Here is a 10,687-nt window from a genome sequence, read left to right on the forward strand (position 1 = left end):
AAATAAACCAAGGAGGAACCATACTCTGCTCTGTCACCATATGCGTAATCTCACCGAAGTAGATTACGACCTGCATCTGAAAAATAACAACAAAGTATGGAATGAGAACCGGAGGTTCTCAGTATGGTAACAGTGCCCAATGATGTAAGATGTAAGGCTTCGGGATGCCACATGCAATCCTAGAACTTCATATCACATACAGATATTCAAGCTTAGAACAAAACAAATAAATATATATATAACGAACTTAAACCATAAACCGGGTTATCTAAACTTAGGGGAAATTCTAACTAAAATTAATCACACCGCTGTATCCCACAATCCTCGCCAACCTAACCTCCGTGTGATCCCATCGCCACTGCCTACCTAACCTCCTCAACACCAGACAATCACAATTAATACAAACAAGTAAAACACAATAATATTCATATACAACAAGTAGTTCAAGAAGCAGATAGGCATGTTATTCAATTAGGAAAACTCAAGTAAACAAAGCAATCAAGCATATAGAAGATGCACATGATGAATGTTTGCCTTATTGGCTGTGATATCACATGTCGGTTAATGCCAAACACGACAGAAAATCTGGTCGACAACTCCCGGATTAGTCTCTCTATTGCGCATAAAGAGGAAAATTTCGAGGGAGAGTGCCCTACCACCTTTCTCTGGTTGCGAAAAGTATGATTGAGAAGCCTAACTTCACTCTCACATCCGAACGTAGGTGGGATTCTGCCACAACCCCTACGACGGATAATAATGCATATTATAATTACATATTCAATCTCAGAGGCCACTCCTCGTAACATACTTCCACTCATACTCATTCCATCAACTTAGCCATTCACCATTTTCACTACTCTTCCTTCTCTCTCAACCAAACTCAACATTAATACATCAGAAACCTAAGCCTCCGTTCTCTAACTTTTCAATATAATCATCAACTAAAACCCTTAGCCTATTTCCTTTATTCCCATACTCAAATATAAGCCCAAAAGCCTTAAAATGGTGTTATAGAAGCTTACGACCTTGTTGGGAAGGTGAAGTAGTTGAAAACAAAGTTTAAAATTATGAAACAGGGTGTGTGCATCCACACAGAGGTGTGCGTGAGCACGCCCAGGCAAATTTTGAAAGTGTGCATACGTATAGGGGTGTGCGTACGCACAGGTACTAAAATATACAAGCCTGTTCACTCGCACAAGCTGTGCAAGTGCCCCCAACAGACGAACCTTCACGACTTGTGCGTGCGCACAGGGCTGTGCGTCCGCACAGGTCATAAATCTTCATTGATGTGCGCGCGCACAACCTATGCTAGCGCTGCCACCAGAGCCCTTTCCCTTGCCTGTGCGTACGCATAGGTCTGTGCGTCCGCACAGAATAACATTTTTGCAGGGTTGTGCGTGCGCACAAGGCTGTGCGTGCGCACATATCAGAAATCTTGAAATTCTGTAACTTTGCAGAATTTTAGATTTTCAATACCAACTTTGAATGACCATAACTTCCTCTACAAAATTTCAAATTTCACAAACTTTATATCGATTTAAAGGATTTTCAAAGATCTTTAATTCTAGACAAATTTCATCAGTTTTTAAAAATCGAAGCAAAAGTTATGATCAGACAAAGTTCACCAAAAATCCATTTTTACCAAAGGCCTAAAAACTCAATTTTTTTCCAAAACTCACAATTCAAAACCAAACCAACCACAACCCAAACATTACCAAAACAACATAAAAGCCCATACCCTTCCTTTTCCAACTCAACCATCCATAATCCCGATTACACTACTCAATACTATCAAATTCTTTAATTATCAACATCCAACATCATCATAAATAATCTTTAACCAACAAACAAACATCAACAACCACTTCAAACCCTCACCACTTAATCTCAACATTATCAATCATATCCACATTCATATTACCACACTCAACCTACGCACTCTCCAACATCAGCCAATATCAAAATATATAATTAACACCAACAACATCAATATTCATCATCAATTATCAACATACATCCTGACACATCAAATCATCAATATCCTTTATTCCAAACCACTACAACATTTTACATTAACTCATTACCTTAAATTCTCATAATCTTAAATATTAACCAATATAATCAATCACCATCAATACTCATCAATACCAACAATCTCCAACAATCATCATCAACCACACTAATCCAACACAACCAATAATTACATTAATTCACATATAATTATTCATCCACCAACAATATTCAATCCTATTTTAGGGTCAACTAGCCTAAGTGTCCAGAAATATTACATATTACATAAAGAAAACCGAAACCATACCTTGGCCGATTCTCAAAACGTTCCAAACATCAAAACGAAACCACCAAACTTGATCCAAAGCCTCAACCAACTCCAACAAACACCAAAGCTCAAACTAACAACACATATATCACCAAAATCAAAACCTAATATACATAAAACAACTAAACACAAGGGTTTAGAGAAACCTTACCTTAACCAACGAGATTAAGGGTAAAATCCAATATTTACCCGCTACTAGAGATCACCTAAACAACCAAAACCACAAAATCTACTCATAAACTATACATGAAAACGTGCAGAATCTAGGGCTGGAAACTGGGATGTGAAGAGAGAGATCTTACCAGATTTATTTAGATAGAAAGGTAGAGCTCGACGAGATCTTCATGTGGCCGCAAACAGCTCGTCAATCGGAGCTCTGGATCAAAAGTTATGGCTTCCGGAAGGTGGAGGTGAATAGTAGCACCACCCCTTTCTCCTCTCTTCTCTAAATCCGCGGCCCTCTCTCTCTTAGGCTGCGTTTGGTTGATGTCTTGAAATAATAAAGACATAGACACAAATACACATGAGAACATAGACATAAAAGACACTCAATTTTTCATCTTGTTTGGTAACTTAGACACAACAGAATATACAACTCAAAATTTTACTAAAATGTCAATTTTATCCCCATCATTCTTCTCTATCACTATTTTTGTCCAATCCCTTCTTTTAGAGTTATCATCAACATCAATACTACTATAATCTTTAACCAAATACAAAAGTAACAATATGCCAATCTAAATTAAATTTAATAAAATCAACAAAAATTTTAATTTGTTGCATATTTGGAAAATAAAATACACAGATAATTTTTTTTAATAAAGGGATAATAGAAGAGGAAAAAATCAGAGACGTTCTTTCTGAAAAGGATGAACGATGTTGGTAGAGAGAGGATATGGAGGGAAGCACCGTCGAAACTTGAAGCCGCCGGCGAATCTGGATGACGATGGATCTGGACTCCCGTAGCCCGAACCCTTCGAGAGAGAAAGAGGGGCAGAAGCAGCGGTTCTTGATGGAGGAGCATTGGCAATCGACGGCAAAAAAAAAAAATGAACGCAGAACATTCATCTACATAATAAAATTAATTGCAAAACCAGAACATTCATCTACATAATCCCATAACAAAACAAGATTAACAATATATATTCTGAAAAAATTTAAAAATAAAAATAAAGAAGCACAAGAATAAATCTGTGTTCAAATATTATTATCTAAAAAAAGAAAAAACCTTTGAGGTAAAGTTGAAATAGATAGAACAATGGGCACCTGTAGCACCCACATTGACGGCGAGTCCAAAACGGTGAGGGAGGGGCAATGTAGTGAGACCCCTGACAAGGAGGGAAATAGGCACGGTGAGATGCAGAAGCGCAGAGGCAAGAGGCAGAAGAGAAACAACACAATGGTGAGAGGAGAGGTTGAGTCGGCAGAGTTCCAAGTGAGGGATGTAGCTAGCAATGGCGGCAAGGAGATTGAGGAAGGCCAGAGGCGAGACAGTGGTCTGACTTCTAAGAAAGAGAAGAAGAAGAAAAAAAAAGAAGAAGAAAGAAAGAAAGAAGGAAGAAGATCTAGAAAGAAGAAGAAGGGGGTTGAAGCATTGACGGAGGAGAAGAGAAGGGCCAAATGGTTTGGATAAATCTGGAATTTTTAAAAAATACTAAGGATAAATTTGTCCAAAATTTTAGTTTAATTTGTGTCTCAGGATGAAAATTCGTGTCTCATGATTTGAGAGAGACACAAAATAAACGTATTTTATGTACTCTTGTGTGTAACCGTGTCTCTCTCTTTTTTGTGTCTCACAAAACAAACAATACACATGTACTCCCGTGTCCATGTCTTTGATGGACAGGAACACTAAACAAACACTACCTTAGGGCTGAAAAATGAGCTTAAAGCTAATTTAATGAGCTTATATATGTTAGACATTGGGCCCGATTTGGGCCCAGTCTAACCCGTTAGCGTTTTTGATCCGTTTGGCCCACTTTGGGCTAAAACCTTTAAAATTAGTGTCCAGTTTTTGATTCTAAAATTATTTTTGTCCTTTCAAAATAACAAATCAATTTTCTAAATATTATTTCCCAAAATACACGGTACTGGATAGCCTAGAGGCGGTACTGCCGGCTTAAGCGCCAGTACGCATTTTTTACAAAAACTTTTCGAAAGAAATACATTTTCCAACTCAGAAAAATTCACTGAAATCAAATTTTAAATTTTTATTTTCAAATTAAAGCTTCTAAATTTTGAATCTATTTCAGGCACTAAAATTATTTTATTAAAACAGTTTTACGTGAAAACACGGGTTCTTACACCGCATCCTGCTGCCGCTGCCATCCTTGTCGCATGTGAGAGAGTCATTGAGCTCACGGGTGAAAGACGCACGTGAGAGAGGGAGGAGCCGTGCTGCTGCCGCCATCCATCCCGCCTCGCAATTGTTGCCCTTATCGTCGCCGCCTCAAGCTCGTCGCCATCGCAAGCTCATCGCCGTCACAACTCGTCGTCCTTTGTCGCGCTCTATCACCGTCGCAAGCTCATCTTCCTGCTTCGGCCATCAACGCCTCCTTTTTCGTGAGTTGATGTAATATCCCAAGTTTTTGGATAATTAAATTTATTATATATGTTGAAATTAAAGTTCTGGTGATAGAAAAATAAAGAAAAGCTATATCATTTAATTTGAATAATTAATATTTTGAGAATAAACAATATTTTATAAATTATGATTAATATATTCATTTTATAATTTAAATTAGTAATAATTAATTCAACTTAGCAATATGTTGATAAATAATATTCTTAAATATTTTTGATAGAATATATTTGATTTTAAAATTACTCTACCCTCTAATTTTATCAAAATATCTATTCATATCTATCTTTATTCCTTTATAAAATCCCTATTTTTAACCTTAATTCCCAAATTAAATCAGAAACCCTAATTCCCAAATTGAAGAACCCTAATCCTAATCCCTCCTCACCACACTCAGCCGCATACCCTTTCGCTTTAATCCCTTTCAAACGTAACACAGCAGCAGAGAAGGAGAGCTGTGATCGAAAGAGAGGAAGAGCCACGCTGCCGCCGCTGTCCAGCCGCCTCGCCACCACCGTCGCACCGCCACCGCACCATCGTCTCTCCCAGCTTGCCGCCATCCTCCACGTCGTTGCCACTACTGTTCGCAAAGAGGAGAGAGAGAGAGACGTTGAGACAGAGCAGCGTCGAGAGGGAGAGGATCCGCCATCATCATCGATTTGTGCTTGCTAGAGGAAGCCGCTGCCGCCGATGAGTTGTCGCCGCTATGACACGTCCGAGAGGTGAGGAGTCGTGCGTTGAAAACCGTCGCATCCTGCCGCCAAGGGTTCCGTCGCAGCCAACCCGTCGCAGTTGGTGTCACTGCCGTCCTTGTTGGATTCCACCGTGGAGAAGAGAATGACACGAGGGAGGGAGGGAGATAGAGCCGTGCGAGCCAGAGGAGGCACTGTCCTCACTGTTGCTTCCACGGCCACTAGTGAGTCGTGCACCGCCATCAGAGTCGAAGATAGCATCGGCCTTCTTGTTCTGGTTCCGATTCCTCGATTTATACAATTGTAACACTCATTCTTGTTCTGCTTCAAACTTGTTCCTTTGCCATGTTCTTATTCTAATCCTAGTCACATTCTTATTTTAGTTCTGCCAATTTGCTTCAAAATTGCTATTGTAACTCGTATTGGTTTTGGGACTGTTGTGGCTGCTGCTGGTTTTGTTCGAGGCTACTGCTGCTGTGAGAAAGGAAAAAGGAATTTGTCACAGTTAACGAATTCTTTGAGTCCTGATTATTTGAGGTAGGGGATTTATTTTAAAATTAACTGTTTTAATTTATGAATGCCAATGAAGTTTAGTGAGTAATTGCAAATAATTTATAAATGTCTTGTTTGGTTAATTAATGAAAATTGATGAAATTGAGATTGTTGGTGATTGTGAATATGGTTGAATGTGATGAAATTGTGATGAGATTTATTTGTAGTTGTGTTTGAGGATGATGATTTCTGCTGGTTATGTGATTTGATGATGATGAGGGTATGCTTGAAATGCTGTTGGAAGTTGATGAACTATTATGAATATGTATGTGTAATTTTGTGAATTATTGATTCCAAATTCTTGGAACTATACTACTAATTCTAATAATCGTGTTTAATGAAATGGAAGTTGGAATTGTGATATTGGAAGAGTTCTAGGCGTAGATACAAAATTGGGAGTGTAAGGTTGCTTAATTGTCATTAAATTGAAATATGATAAGTTAATTATTGAAGTTGATATGGTTGCCTATTCCCTTTGTGAGTTTGGAGGTGGTGAGAGTGAGAGAAGGAAACTTCAAGCCTATAGAGAAAGCGATTTTCCTCTTCTTGTTGAGCGCTTGAAGAATTCAACAAAGTATGATTGTTTCTGCAATATGCTTTTCAAAAAATTATTTTGATACATGCCCTTGTATTGTGATATACATATATACTACTGATTGATGTTGTAGCCCTATATCTCCAATGGTTTTGAGGAAAATGGGAAGATGTCCATTGACACCAGAAGAAGCAGCACTTGTGCTAGCAGGCCTTGGTTGGTTCTAGTATTTATGGAGTAGATTCAAAAATGAATCCCTTCACCAGGCTCTATCCCAATGTTATTACAAAGGAAGATTTCCTTGCTTGGTTGCTCCCAATGAACTTGAACCTTTTAAGAATTTTTCTTCTCAGGTAATAAATTTTCATGTTAATAATTTTCAAATTCAATTGAAGCATGATTACTAATACTTAACAATGTAGGTTTGATGTTAATGCAGCTTGCTGCTTTGGACTTTATTGCATGTGCAACTGCTAATGTATTTTCCATGACAGACTCTGGTAGCTAACTCTCAGCAATGGTGTCTGGATTCAGAAGCTACTATAGTGGCAATCATGCTCCCACTTTGAGGCCTAACAAGAAGAGGCTGACAGCAATCTTGTGGCAGAATGGTACCATAGGATGAAATAGTTTTAAAGAAAGAGTAAAGAAGATGATCCAGGAAGGTCAGAAAGTTACAATGAGGAAGTTTGGTAAAAGCATTTACAGACAGCCAAGGTCTCCCGAGTGCATGTGTAGATAACCTTAACACTATCAATCAACACACTCACGCACCCATTGTATAATATTAGACTAAGACCAGCCCAATGCACATGGAGCTGAATTACTTATACTATATAGTATTATAGATCTAAAAATTTTATTACTTATAACTTAATTTATGTATAATTTTATTGATTTTGTTGATATGTTAGTTGGTTACTTTGATCACAACTTATCTTAATTATTGATTATCATTTTTTATTTTTAGATTTATTTTGTGGTTATCATCATTTTGGGATGTGATTATGCTTTAAAAAATAAAATTAAATCTCATAAAACAAAATAGGCTATGGTCACAGTAAAAACCGTGACCATAGATAAGGCTATGGTCACGATTTTAAAGTGGGGTGACCATAGATAAGCTATGATCATGGTGAAAAATCGTGACCATAGATAAGGCCATGGTCACAGCTTTAAGGAGGGGTGACCATAGAGGCTATGGTCACGGTGAAAACCGTGACCATAGATAGGGCTATGGTCACGGTTTTAAGGTGGGGTGACCATAAAAGCTATAGTCACGGTGAAAATGGTGACCATAGATAGGGCTATGGTCACGGTTTTAAGGAGGGATGACCATAGAGGCTAACCGTGACCACAGATAAGGCTATGGTCACGGTTTTTATGCGTGACCATAGATTAACCTATGGTCACGGTGAAAAAACGTGGCCTAAAGTGTCAGAATTTGAAAATTGAAACCATGACCATAGAAACCGTGACCATAGATAAAAAAACCGTAACCATAAACCTATGGCCAAGAAGAGAGAAGAGGCCATGGCAAAAAACCGTGACCATAGGTCCAAAACCGTGACCATAAATCTATGGTCACCCTTTTTGCTAGCTATACCGTGACCATAGGTGATACACCCCAATTTTGTGGTTTATATTGTGTAGAATTTGGGAGATTTTGTCAATATTTTCCACACTTATTCACAGAAATTGCATGGTTTTGTGTTCTCTTCCTAATATTGTTTCATGATGGAAAACATGCTTCTTTTACTTTAAAATTGCCATATTTTTATCGTCTTTTATCACCATTCGATGCCGTGATATGTTTGTTGAGTGATTTCAGAGTTTGTAGGGCGAGAATGGCCTAGAAAAGAGGAAGGAAGCATGCACAAGTGGAAGGAACATGAAGACTTGGGCTTTGAGAAAATCAGCTGGGATGCGCATTCGCACCTCACGCACACGCGTGGGTGCAGAAAGCTAGGTATGGCGTGCGAAGAGTGGCGCATCCGCGTGGATTGGCGAAATCCCCATCGACGCGCCCGCGTGCATGACACACACGCGTGGATCGCAAAATTCAGGCGACGTGCACGCGTACATGACACGTATGCGTGACGAACTGCACGTGACCTCATGAAAGAAATTGTGCCTGGCGATTTTTGAGGCTCAGCAGGCACAAATTCAGGCTGATTCTGCATGGAAAAGACCCAGGAACTCAAGGGGGAAAGGGTGGATCATCTATTACACACATGGACACAATTTTTGCTAGTTTTCTTTGGTTCTTGTTCTTCTAGAGAGAGAAACTACTATTCCTCTCTAGATCTAGTTTGATTTGATCATCCCTTGTTGAATTCTGAATTGGATCTTGTTGATTTCTAGTTTTGATTACTTAATTTGAATTCTCTAGTATAATTTTGTTTAGATCTTATGTTAGATTGTTGTTCTCTTGTTATTTCCCATTTTCTATTCATCTTATGAACTTTGTGGATCTTGAATTTCTAATGATACATTGATGTTCTCCATGATTAATAGTGTTGTTTGAGTAGTTCTCCTTTGAAAATTGTTAGTGGGTGCTTTTAATTTCCAATTTATTAGCAATTTGAATATGTCTTTTATTAATGCATACCATGTGTTTGATGAAATGTTTCCCTTGATTATGGAGTAGTTTTCTTGACTCTTGGCCTAGGCTAAGGGAATTGGGTAAACTTGAGTCATTGGGTCTAATTGATTTGGTGATTTGAGAACCCTTAGTGGTCAAGTTGATACCCATTGACACTAATCCACTACTAAGTCAATTGGTAGTTGGATTGGGACTTATGAGTTGAGATTGATCAAGCCACTTGACGTACCTCAAGCTTAGGAGTAAACATTATGTACTTAAAGCTCTTGGAGGTAGACTTAGTGAGTTTGGTTCCTCATAATTGTCAAGATATCGTTATTAGACAAGGATGGTGACCCCAATTCCTATGCCTAGCCAAGAGTTCCCTTTATTAATCACATTTGAAAACCAAAAATTCCAATTGCATTGACTTTAGTTATAGTTACTTGTTTAATTCTAGAGTAGAATTACATTGGATGTTATCTAGTTAAATTGAAATTGCTCATACCTTGTTTTAGTTGTTTGATTTAGTTTCTTGCACTTTAAAGATTTCTTGCTTATCAAGCTTAGTAGTTTAAATTCTTGATCATGACTCCTAACCCCGGAATTCTAACCAATGTTGATGCACATGTTTGCCCATTCCTTGTGAGAAGATCCGAGGTTTGAATACTTCGGTTTACTTTTATTGGGGTTGAATTATGTGACAACTAATCCTTTAAAATTTGATGGAGAATTATTAGTTAGTTTGGAACTATGCTTACAACGAAGTTCTATTTTTATTAAGAGAAATTCTAGACCGACGATAGTTCACCTATCAAATTTTTGGCGCCGTTACCGGGGAGTGGTTGCAACGTATGCCTTGACATTGGTTATGTGAATATGTAAATAGTGTAGATAGTTTACTTGCTTTCAATACATAGTTGTAGTTTAGATTTCTTTTATACATGTGCTATGACTTCTATGTTTGATGACTCGGTCTCAACCGAACTCTAGCTTAGCAGAGCTTGACCTTGAGATTGAAAGAACTTTGTTGCACACTCGGCAAGCTAGACAGCGGTTAAACTATACGGCTAGTACTTCGGCCTCCCTTGAGGAGCATACCGAATCACTAGACGGAACCGAGAGTGACTTGGAGTCCGCTACTTCCTATTCTTCTGTTGGCACCACTAATACATCTTTGCATCCCATAGGTGAACCATACATGGCAGAGCCATGCCGAATCACCTTGCATGAACAAGGGGCTCCGAACATCATACTTCAACCTTTGCAAGCAAGGTATCCCAATCTTGATCCAAACTTTGAGTTAAAGAATAGCTTGATAAATCTACTCCCCAAGTATCATGGGCTTTCGGGTCAAGACCCCATCCGACATCTAAGGGATTTTCAAGTTGCTTGTTCTACAGCT

General features: G+C 38.4%; 1 long non-coding RNA gene across 4 annotated transcripts; it reads left to right on the forward strand.

The window, feature by feature from the left end:
• On the forward strand, positions 5,235-7,335 carry LOC110271041. 4 transcript variants are annotated; one of them, XR_002361042.1, is made up of 4 exons: positions 5,236-5,914; positions 5,995-6,737; positions 6,832-7,051; positions 7,193-7,335. It is a non-coding gene; the product is annotated as an uncharacterized LOC110271041 (long non-coding RNA). The 4 variants fall into 4 exon arrangements; XR_002361040.1 differs by having other exon boundaries at positions 5,242-5,914; positions 5,995-6,148; positions 6,646-7,051; XR_002361041.1 differs by having other exon boundaries at positions 5,242-5,914; positions 5,995-6,148; positions 6,653-7,051.

The sequence above is a fragment of the Arachis ipaensis genome, chromosome B04 (genome assembly GCF_000816755.2).
Source record: "Arachis ipaensis cultivar K30076 chromosome B04, Araip1.1, whole genome shotgun sequence".
Lineage (NCBI taxonomy): Eukaryota > Viridiplantae > Streptophyta > Magnoliopsida > Fabales > Fabaceae > Arachis > Arachis ipaensis.